The sequence below is a fragment of the Orcinus orca genome, chromosome 19, assembly GCF_937001465.1.
Source record: "Orcinus orca chromosome 19, mOrcOrc1.1, whole genome shotgun sequence".
NCBI classification, from domain to species: domain Eukaryota; kingdom Metazoa; phylum Chordata; class Mammalia; order Artiodactyla; family Delphinidae; genus Orcinus; species Orcinus orca.
In genome coordinates this window covers 59064437-59075679 of record NC_064577.1, presented here as the reverse complement: position 1 = coordinate 59075679, position 11243 = coordinate 59064437, and the positions used below count along the sequence as shown (strand labels likewise).

Here is an 11243-nt window from a genome sequence, read left to right as displayed (position 1 = left end):
TAGCTTAATAATGTAACTGATCCACATACATAAAGGAACAAGAGAAAGGAATGGAAAGGAGAAGGGAATTATCATTAATGGCCACATATCCCATGCTGTGCTCTTTGCAAATGAGAACTTATTCATATAGTGCATCATAGTTTGTAAACTGATTTTATATTCATTAGGTCTTAAGTACCCTTTGTCTTATAGGACAGGTGTAAATATATTATTGTTTATTTTGTTTGTTTCTGCAATTTTATAAATAGTAAAAGTGTTACTGTTTCATGTCCTATTTGGCACCTGAGAGTTTCTGGTTCCATAACCAGAAGCTGCTACCTAGCCCTTCTAATGGATGGGAGAGATAGTTTATTCTTAGACTGTCCAGCTCTGTATTTGCTCTGAATCTCAAGCTTTTCTATCCACAAAACACTCAGGGGCTTTCAACTATTTTTCTATATATTAGATTTATTGGCACTAACTTTTTAAAAAGCGTGGGCTCGTGTGCGCAGGCGCAGTCCGCTTGTGCCCCGAGCCGCACATGCGGGGTGAAGGTAGGATGGTGGATTTGGTACCTTTTGTGGTTGCCATCGGTGGTGACAAAACCTTGCTGGTGTGGGAGCTGTGATCTGGACCCACGGCCGAGACCTTGCAAGTGAGCCGAGCCGGGGCAGAGGGAGGGGTGGAGGAAGCCGCCCCGCGCCCCAGTAACTGGGACTGCTTCGGTACCTCATCTGCCTGTGGTCTCCGCTGAGAGGAATCTTAGTTCTAGAGCTGACCTGAGCAGCCAGCTCGCCCCCATAGATTTTTGAGAGATAGATCCCAACTGACGGCATCGCCTCCTAATGCTTCTCGGAGCTAAGGATTTCAGAGGGAAACTTGTTCATGAAATGAGAAGTGTTTGGAGTTGCAGGCTTACCACAGTTACCTGTGCCGAAGGGCTGGCAGAATATAAGGGAAAGGGTGGTTTGGTTTCCCGGGCGTGAAATTTCCTGCACTTACTTAGCGTGGGACCAGCCTACAGCATTCTCTGTTCACAGTCTTCTCCCACTTTGGCCTTCTGTAGTCGGTCCAAGTCTTCGCAAACGCAGCAGTGGCTGGTCCTGGGTTCTATGCCATCATTAAGTTTTATTCAGCAAGGGATGCCCACAGAGCCCAAAAGGCATGCAACCAGAAGCAGCTTTTTCACACATCTCCAGTGAAGGTGGGTCCAAATGTGGAATTCGTCGCTCTACTGGGATGAAGTGCTGAATTTAAAGCTAATTGGCCATCGGGAATTCCCTGGCGGTCCACTGGTTAGGACGCTGCACTTTCACTGCTGAGGGCCCGGGTTCAATCCCTGGTCAGGGAACTAAGATCCCGGGGGGGGGGGGAAATGGCCAGCGTTTGTACAGCACTGTGCTGTACAGAATGCTCTCAGATGCACTGCTCCACTGATCCCCCAGTTCTCCAGTTCTTTCTTTCTTTTTTTTAGATGAAGAAACTCGAAATCAGGATGGTTAAGTGACTTACTTAAAGTTCATGACAGCAAATGTGGAAACTAGAGGCCAAATGCAAAGTTGACTGATGTTAAACCCCATGTCATTTTATGCTGCCCCTTAATTTAAGAAATCTTCACAAGAGTCTTCCTTATATTTACTTTTATGTGGATTTTAAATGTGTGAGGTTGACAAAAATTTTTTTTAATTAATTAATTAATTTTTGGCTGCATTGGGTCTTGTTGCTGCGCCCCGGCTTTCTCTAGTTGCGGTGAGTGGGGGTTGCTCTTCATTGCGGTGCGTGGGCTTCTCATCGCGACGGCTTCTCTTGTTGTGGAACACGGGTTCTAGGCATGTGGGCTTCAGTAGTTGTGGTTCACGGGCTCTAGAGCACAGGCTCAGTAGTTGTGGCACATGGGCTTAGCTGCTCTGCGGCATGTGGGATCTTCATGGACCAGGGATCGAACTCGTGTCCCCTGCATTGGAAGGCAGACTCTTAACAACTCTGCCACCAGGGAAGTCCTGAGCTTGCCAAACTTTTGTCAGATGTAACATAAAGGAGGCTTCATCATCATCATCACTCTCAAACTGCCTATTCAGAACCCCCTTCAGCTTCCAGAGGATCATTAAAATATTCTTTAATGCACTGTAGAAAACTTATTCCATATCAATATGCCATCCAATTTTACTTCCCCAGAATGAACATTTCATTATGTGCCTCCATTCAGCCACCATTCCTTTTTCAAGGACCTTTTCACTTCCTCTGAATAAGTGAGTGAGGCTTAGATTTCCCAGACCTTTCACTTTATAATTGTGTGTCTTCTCTGATTGGCTTCTTGCTCTGGCTACTTCCTACTGACCTTGCTGCTTATTCTCACCCATATTTCTTTACTCACTAATTTCACCTTTATTGAATCTGAGAACTCTCCTCAGATGTGACTCCAGGTACACTACCTCCCACTTCTGTACCCTGTTTAACACCCTCTTCAATCCTGGCTGTACTCCCTGGGATTGAAATGATTTTGTGTCAGACATTCCTTAATTTGCGGACCCTGCAACCATTTCACATAACCACTCAGATATTACAGATGATCCTGGAAAGATTATGAAACAGTTACGTGGTATCAGTTGTGAGTAATGAATTCTTTTCTTATATTGGACATTAAGACCATTGCATAAGCTTAGGTTCTGAGATTTTCACAGCATAAAGCCCATCACTAATAAAATAATGAAGAAAAATTTCTACAAGTCACTGTAGTGTTGAGAGGAAAGGACATTCGTATTAGATTTCTTTATTTAATGCAGAGCCTTAGTTTAGTACCCACACCCCCGAAATTGTTATCTACTTTAATTATGTGTTCTTTTTAAATTTTATTTATTTATTTATTTGGTTGCACCGGGTCTTAGTTGCAGCAGGCAGGCTCCTTTCGTTGTGGCTCACAGCCTCCTTAACTGTGGCGTATGAACTCTTAGTTTCAGCATGCATGTGAGACCTAGTTCCTTGACTAGGGATTGAACCCGGGCCCCCTGCATTGGGAGCATGGAGTCTTAACCACTGCAGCAGCAGGGAAGTTCCAAATCTGTGTTCTTTAACTCATTGGCAGGTATACATATTTCTTATCTTTTTTCCCCTGCATTTTTAAAAAATACAGAAAAGAGAATAACTTCTTAAAATAAAATGAAGGAAAGGCCTAATGTATCTGAGTTTTTCTCAGTAGCATGAAGGGAAATGTTTGCCAGCAAGAACTGTGGCAAGGTTATCCCAGATGTCAGCTGTCTCTACTACTCAGGAGCTCAGAGCCCTTCTGAAGCTTCATAATTGTCCAGGACAGCTCCATTATGACTCAACATACAGAGCCTAGCCTCCCATGTGACACTCAATATTTAAAAATTAGTCTTCATTTCTCCTTCCCAGCAAGTAGCTTCAGTTGGAGAAAGTAATTTCATTTTCTTATGTGCCCATTCATTCACTCAGTCACCAGACCATCACTCCTCTATTATATGCCAAGATCTATGCTTGTTTCTGGTAATAAGGAAAGAATAATATATGGTTCCTTCAAGCACTTAAGGAGTTCATAAACTAGTGACAGAGGAAGATGCACAAACAAATCAATAAAGAAGTAACAATGCTTTCACTTTATTTGTATTATTTGAATTTTATGACTATATTTATATACTACACCCTGTTCAAAGTGGAAATAGACATTTAAGAAAGAACTAGTGATGTAAAAAATCCACAGTAATATGTAAATGACTTAGGGAGTTAAGACTGGAAATATTTGCACTTTCAAAGAAGCTTGTTAATGCAGATGAACCTCTAATTCTTTTGGTTACTTTATTTACATTTATAGACGTATATGTCTTCCCTCTTCTAACAGGCATTAGTAACATGGGGAGGGGGTGCTACAGATTAAGGTCCTAATTCAGTGGCAGGCCCATCTTATCTCCTCTTCAGGTCATATTCTCAAGCAGGAGCTACAGGATGAGACAACTAAAACAGTTCACTTCCTTTGCTTACCCCCAGCCCCATAATAGGCTTCTGCTGGGCTTCTTTGGTTGCTTTCATCATCACTTTCACCACCAGAGGTCAGGGAACCTTCCGGTTAATCAGGGGCCCTGGAAATGATGCAGAAAGTACTGACTTAAAAGTAATAAATAACATTTATTTAGGGCTCACTGTGAACTCATTGCTTAAAATGTCCTACTTAATCTTCACAACCACTCTATGAAATTGGTATTGATAAATCTCAGGTATATCCAAAATAAGTCTCTATGTAGGGTTGTGATAATTTTAGGTCTTTTATGTCTTTAGGTTCATTTTGGCACTAGACATAAGACGGTTGAACATAATACACTTGCCCTAAACAGCTCCAGATGCCAAGAATTGTCAAATTACTACTTTGGTTTCCATGGGTGGTCAAAAAGGATCATCAGGGTAAACTCTGTAGATTTTCTTTGACTAACCAGACTCCTTTCAACATTGAACTCCTAGACTTTAGAGAGAAGAATAGAACAGGGCTATGGGGAGGATGTGTGAGAGGCTTCCACATGGAAGTATCTGAGCATTGGCCTGCCACCTAGAATTAGTGATAATCTCAATGACTTGGATGGTGGTGTTCATAGTTTTCTCCAGTATTTGTATGGTATATAATAAAAAATAGTTGTCCATATCTAGTCATTCATTTGCAAGTCTCACTTGATTTTGAAGCTATAGAATACCTAAACTATTACCTGGGATTGCTGGAGTTTATTTTTTATTTATAACAACAGAATATGTTGAAGTCTAGGCTTTAATTCAAAATCCTAAGAGCTTCAGGATATTTCTAACCTTGAAGAAAGGGAAAATGAAGATATTGTGACATGACTTCCGAAGCAAAGCCTGAAGTTCTTCTGTGATTAGGGGTGGTGTTCCCCTCCCATGAGTGCAGGAGTTCTGGAGGTGGCATGGCTGAGGAACCTTTGGATAAGTTGGAGGAAGGTATGTGTGTGTGTGCCCAGGTGAGGGAGTGGGATTTCTCTTTTTTCCTTTCTTTCTGAAACTCAACTTTTCAAACATCATCACCTTTGCTAAGCAACTAAAACCCTGGGCAAAATTTTTCTGCCTGACAATATAGGTTTTTATCTTAGGCAATACCTGACACCACCATAAACTTTAGAATTTTAGAACTGACTGACTGCCAAGAAGCTTAGGAGGAGGGAAAATTAGTTAGGTTTTTTTTTGGTTAATAATTTGTGCTAAATAGTCCTTCAAATACAGATGTCTTCTGGCCTTCAGTTATCCCAAAAAAATCATTGTCTAAAGATTGAAATAGATGACTTCCGGGAAGATAGTGGAAGAGTAAGATGTGGAGATCACCTTCCTCCCCACAGATACACCAGAAATACATCTACACGTGGAACAACTCCTACAGAACACCTACTGAACACTGGCAGAAGACCTCAGACCTCCAAAAAGGCAAGAAACCTCCCCACGTACCTGGGTAGGGCAAAAGAAAAAAGAATAAACAGAGACAAAAGGATAGGGACAGGACTTGCACCAGTGGGAGGGAGCTGTGAAGGAGGAAAGGTTTCCACACACTAGGAAGCCCCTTCGTGAGCAGAGACTGCGAGTGGCAGAGCAGGGGAGCTTCGGAGCCGCAGAGCAGAGGACAGCAACAGGAGTGTGGAGGGCAAAGCGGATAGATTCCCGCATAGAGGATCGGTGCCGACTGGCACTCACCAGCCCAAGAGGCTTGTCTGCTCCCCCGCCGCAGCGAGCGGGGCTGGGAGCTGAGGCTCGGGCTTCGGTCGGAGCGCAGGGAGAGGACTGGTGTTGGCGGCGTGAACACAGCCTGAAGGGGGTTAGTGCGCCACGGCTGGCTGGGAGGGAGTCCATGGAAAAGTCTGGACCTGCCGAAGAGGCTAGAGACTTTTTCTTCGCTCTTTGTTTCCTGATGCGCGAGGAGAGGGGATTAAGAACGCTGCTTAAAGGAGTTCCAGAGGCGGGCGCGAGCCGAGGCTAAAAGCGCGGACCCCAGAGACAGACATGAGACGGTAAGGCTGCTGCTGCCGCCACCAAGAAGCCTGTGTGTGAGCACAGGTCACTATCCACACCCCCCTTCCTGGGAGCCTGTGCAGCCCGCCACTGCCAGGGTCCCATGATCCAGGAACAACTCCCCTGGGAGAATGCATGGCGTGCCTCAGGCTGGTGCAACGTCATGCCGGCCTCTGCCGCCGCAGGCTTGCCCTGCACTCCGTGACCCTCCCTACCCCCCGGCATGAGTGAGCCAGAGCCTCCGAATCAACGGCTCCTTTAACCCCATCCTGTCTGAGCAAAGAACAGACGCCCTCCGGAGATCTACACGCAGAGGCGGGGCCAAATCCAAAGCTGAGCCCCTGGGAGCTGTGACAACAAAGAAGAGAAAGGGAAATCTCTCCCAGCAGCCTCAGTAGCAGCGGATTAAAGCTCCACAATCAACTTGATGTACCCTGCATCTGTGGAACACATGAATAGACAAAGAATCATCCCAAATTAAGGAGGTGGACTTTGAGAGCAGGATTTATTATTTTTTCCCCTTTTCCTTTTTTGTGACTGTGTATGTGTATGCTTCTGTGTGAGATTTTGTCTGTATAGCTTTGCTTCCACCATTTTCCTAGGGTTCTATCCATCTGTTTTTGTTTCTTTTAAATTTTTCCTTTATAATTATTTTTTTTAAATAACTTTATTTTATTTTACTTTATCTTCATTCTTTCTTTCTTTCCTTCCCTCCTTTAGACAACGAATCATCCAAATTGAGGAGATGGACTTTGAGAGCAGGATTTATGATTTTTTTCCCCCTTTTCCTCTATTTGTGAGTGTGTATGTGTATGTTTCTGTGTGAGATTTTGTCTGTATAGCTTTGCTTCCACCATTTGTTCCAGGGTTCAATCCATCCGTTTTTTTTCCCACTTAGTAATTATTTAGTTTATTTTAATAATATTATTGTATTTTATCTTAATTTATTTTATTTATCATCTTATTTTCCATCCTTCCCTCCTTCTTTCCTTCCTTCCTTCCTCCCTCCCTCCCTCCCGCCCTCCCTCCCTCCCTTCTTTCTTTCTTTCTTTCTACTTCTACTAATTCTTTCTTTCTACTTTTTCTCCCTTTTCTTCTGAGCCGTGTGGATGAAAGGCTCTTGGTGCTCCAGCCAGGAGTTAGTGCTGTGCCTCTGAGGTGGGAGAGCCAACTTCAGGACACTGGTCCACAAGAGACCTCCCAGCTGCACATAATATCAAATGGTGAAAATCTCCCAGAGAACTCCATCTCAACACAAGCACCCAGCTTTACTCAACGACCAGCAAGCTACAGTGCTGGACACCCTATGCCAAACAACTAGCAAGACAGGAACACAACACCACCCATTAGCAGAGAGGCTGCCCAAAATCATAATAAGTCGACAGACACCCCAAAACAAACCACAAGACGTGGACCTGCCCACCAGAAAGACAAGATCCAGCCTCATCCACCAGAACACAGGCACTACTCCCCTCCACCAGGAAGCCTACACAACCCACGGAACCAACATTAGCCACTGGGGACAGACACCAAAAACAACAGGAACTACGAACCTGTAGACTGCAAAAAGGAGACCCCAAACACAGTAAGATAAGCAAAATGAGAAGACAGAAAAACACACTGCAGATGAAGGAGCAAGATAAAAACTCACCAGACCTAACAAATGAAGAGGAAATAGGCAGTCTACCTGAAAAAAAATCAGAATAATGGTAGTAAAGATGATCCAAAATCTTGGAAATAGAATAGACAAAATACAAGAAACGTTTAACAAAGACCTAAAAGAACTAAAGATGAAACAAACAACAATGAACAACACAATAAATGAAATTAAAAATTCTCTAGATGGGATCAATAACAGAATAACTGAGGCAGAAGAACGGAAAAGTGACCTGGAAGATAAAATAGTGGAAATAACTACTGGAGAGCAGAATAAAGAAAAAAGAATGAAAAGAACTGAGGACAGTCTTAGAGAGCTCTGGGACAACATTAAACACACCAACATTCGAATTATAGGGGTTCCAGAAGAAGAAGAGAAAAAGAAAGGGACTGAGAAAATATTTGAAGAGATTATAGTTGAAAACTTCCCTAATATGGGAAAGGAAATAGTTAATCAAATCCAGGAAGCACAGAGAGTCCCATACAGGATAAATCCAAGGAGAAATATGCCAAGACACATATTAATCAAACTGTCAAAAATTAAATACAAAGAAAGCATATTAAAAGCAGCAAGGGAAAAACAACAAATAACACACAAGGGAATCCCCATAAGGTTAACAGCTGATCTTTCAGCAGAAACTCTGCAAGCCAGAAGGGAGTGGCAGGATATATAGAAAGGGAAGAAGGAGAAAAACCTGCAACCAAGATTACTCTACCCAGCAAGGATCTCATTCATATTTGATGGAGAAATTAAAACCTTTACAGACAAGCAAAATCTCAAAGAGTTCAGCACCACCAAACCAGCTCCACAACAACTGCTAAAGGAACATCTCTAGGGAAGAAACACAAGAGGAGGAAAAGACCTACAATAATGAAAACAAAACAATTAATAAAATGGGAATAGGAACATACATGTCAATAATTACCTTAAATGCTCCCACCAAAAGACACAGATTGGCTGAATGGATACAAAAACAAAAGCCATATATATGCTGCCTACAAGAGACCCACTTCAGACCTAGGGACACATACAGACTGAAAGTGAGGGGATGGAAAAAGTTATTCCATGCAAATGGAAACCAAAAGAAAGCTGGAGTAGCAATTCTCATATCAGACAAAACAGACTTTAAAATAAAGACTATTAGAAGAGACAAAGAACACTACATAATGATAAAGGGATCGATCCAAGAAGATATAACAATTGTAAATATTTATGCACCCAACATAGGAGCACCTCAATACATAAGGCAAATACTAACAGCCATAAAAGGAGAAATCGACAGTAACACATTCATAGTAGGGGACTTTAACACCCCACTTTCAGCAATGGACAGATCATCCAAAATGAAAATAAATAAGGAAACACAAGCTTTAAATGATACATTAAACAAGATGGACTTAATTGATATTTATAGGACATTCCATCCAAAAACAACAGAATACACATTTTTCTCTAGTGCTCACAGAACATTCTCCAGGATAGATTATATCTTGGGTCACAAATCAAGCCTTGGTAAATTTAAGAAAATTGAAATTGTATCAAGTATCTTTTCCAAACACAACGATATGAGACTAGATATCAATTACAGGAAAAGATCTGTAGAAAATACAAACACATGGAGGCTAAACAATACACTACTTAATAACGAAGTGATCACTGAAGAAATCAAGGAGGAATTCAAAGTATAACTAGACAAAAATGACAGTGGAGACAAGACGACCCAAAATCTATGGGATGCAGCAAAAGCAGTTCTAAGAGGGAAGTTTATAGCAATACAATCCTACCTTAAGAAACATGACACATCTCGAATAAACAACCTAACCTTGCACCTAAAGCAATTAGAGAAAGAAGAAGAAAAAACCCCAAAGTTAGCAGAAGGAAAGAAATCATAAAAATCAGATCAGAAATAAATGAAAAAGACATGAAGGAAACGATAGCAAAGATCAATAAAACTAAAAGCTGGTTCTTTGAGAAGATAAACAAAATTGATAAACCATTAGCTAGACTCATCAAGGAAAAAAGGGACAAGACTCAAATCAATAGAATTAGAAATGAAAAAGGAGAAGTAACAACTGACACTGCAGAAATACAAAAGATCATGAGAGTGTACTACAAGCAACTCTATGCCAATAAAATGGACAACCTGGAAGAAATGGACAAATTCTTAGAAATGCACAACCTGCCAAGACTGAATGAGGAAGAAATAGAAAATATGAACAGCCCAATCACAAGCACTGAAATTGAAACTGTGATTAAAAATCTTCCAACAAACAAAAGCCCAGGACCAGATGGCTTCACAGGTGAATTCTATGAAACATTTAGAGAAGAGCTAACACCTATCCTTCTCAAACTCTTCAAAAATATAGGAGAGGGAGGAACACTCCTAAACTCATTCTACGAGGCCACCATCACCCTGATACCAAAACCAGAAAAGGATGTCACAAAGAAAGAAACCTACAGGCCAATATCACTGATGAACATAGATGCAAAAATACTCAACAAAATACTAGCAAACAGAACCCAGCAGCACATTAAACGGATCATACACCATGATCAAGTGGGATTTATTCCAGGAATGCAAGGATTCTTCAATATATGCAAATCAATCAACATGATACACCATATTAACAAATTGAAGGAGAAAAACTATATGATCATCTCAATAGATGCAGAGAAAGCTTTTGACAAAATTCAACACCCATTTATGATAAAAAGCCTTCAGAAAGTAGGCATAGAGGGAACTTTCCTCAACATAATAAAGGCCATATATGACAAACACACAGGCAACATCATCCATATGGTAAAAAACTGAAAGCATTTCCACTAAGATCAGGAGAAAGACAAGGTTGCCCACTCTCAACACTGTTATTCAACATAGTTTTGGAAGTTTTAGCCACAGCAATCAGAGAAGAAAAGGAAATAAAAGGAATCCAAATTGGAAAAGAAGAAGTAAAGCTGTCATTGTTTGCAGATGACATGATACTATACATAGAGAATCCTAAAGATGCTACCAGAAAACTACTAGAGCTAATCAATGAATTTGGTAAAGTAGAAGGATACAAAATTAATGCACAGAAATCTCTGGCATTCCTATACACTAATGATGAAAAATCTGAAAGTGAAATCAAGAAAACACTCCCATTTACCATTGCAACAAAAAGAATAAAATATCTAGGAATAAACCTACCTAAGGAGACAAAAGACCTGTATGCAGAAAATTATAAGACACTGATGAAAGAAATTAAAGATGATACAAATAGATGGAGAGATATACCATGTTCTTGGATTGGAAGAATCAACATTGTGAAAATGACTCTACTACCCAAAGCAATCTACAGATTCAATGCAATCCCTATCAAACTACCAATGGCATTTTTCACAGAACTAGAACAAAAAATTTCACAATTTGTATGGAAACACAAAAGACCCAGAATAGCCAAAGCAATCTTGAGAACGAAAAATGGAGCTGGAGGAATCAGGCTCCCTGGCTTCAGACTATACTACAAAGCTACAGTAATCAAGACAGTATGGTACTGGCACAAAAACAGAAATATAGATCAATGGCACAGGATCGCAAGCCCAGAGATAAACACAC

General features: G+C 41.2%; 1 pseudogene; it reads left to right on the top strand.

Moving 5' to 3' along the window:
- Positions 1-538: 538 nt before the first annotated feature.
- The window catches only part of LOC125962028 (RAD52 motif-containing protein 1-like), a 131251-nt pseudogene continuing 120546 nt past the window's right edge, over positions 539-11243 (top strand).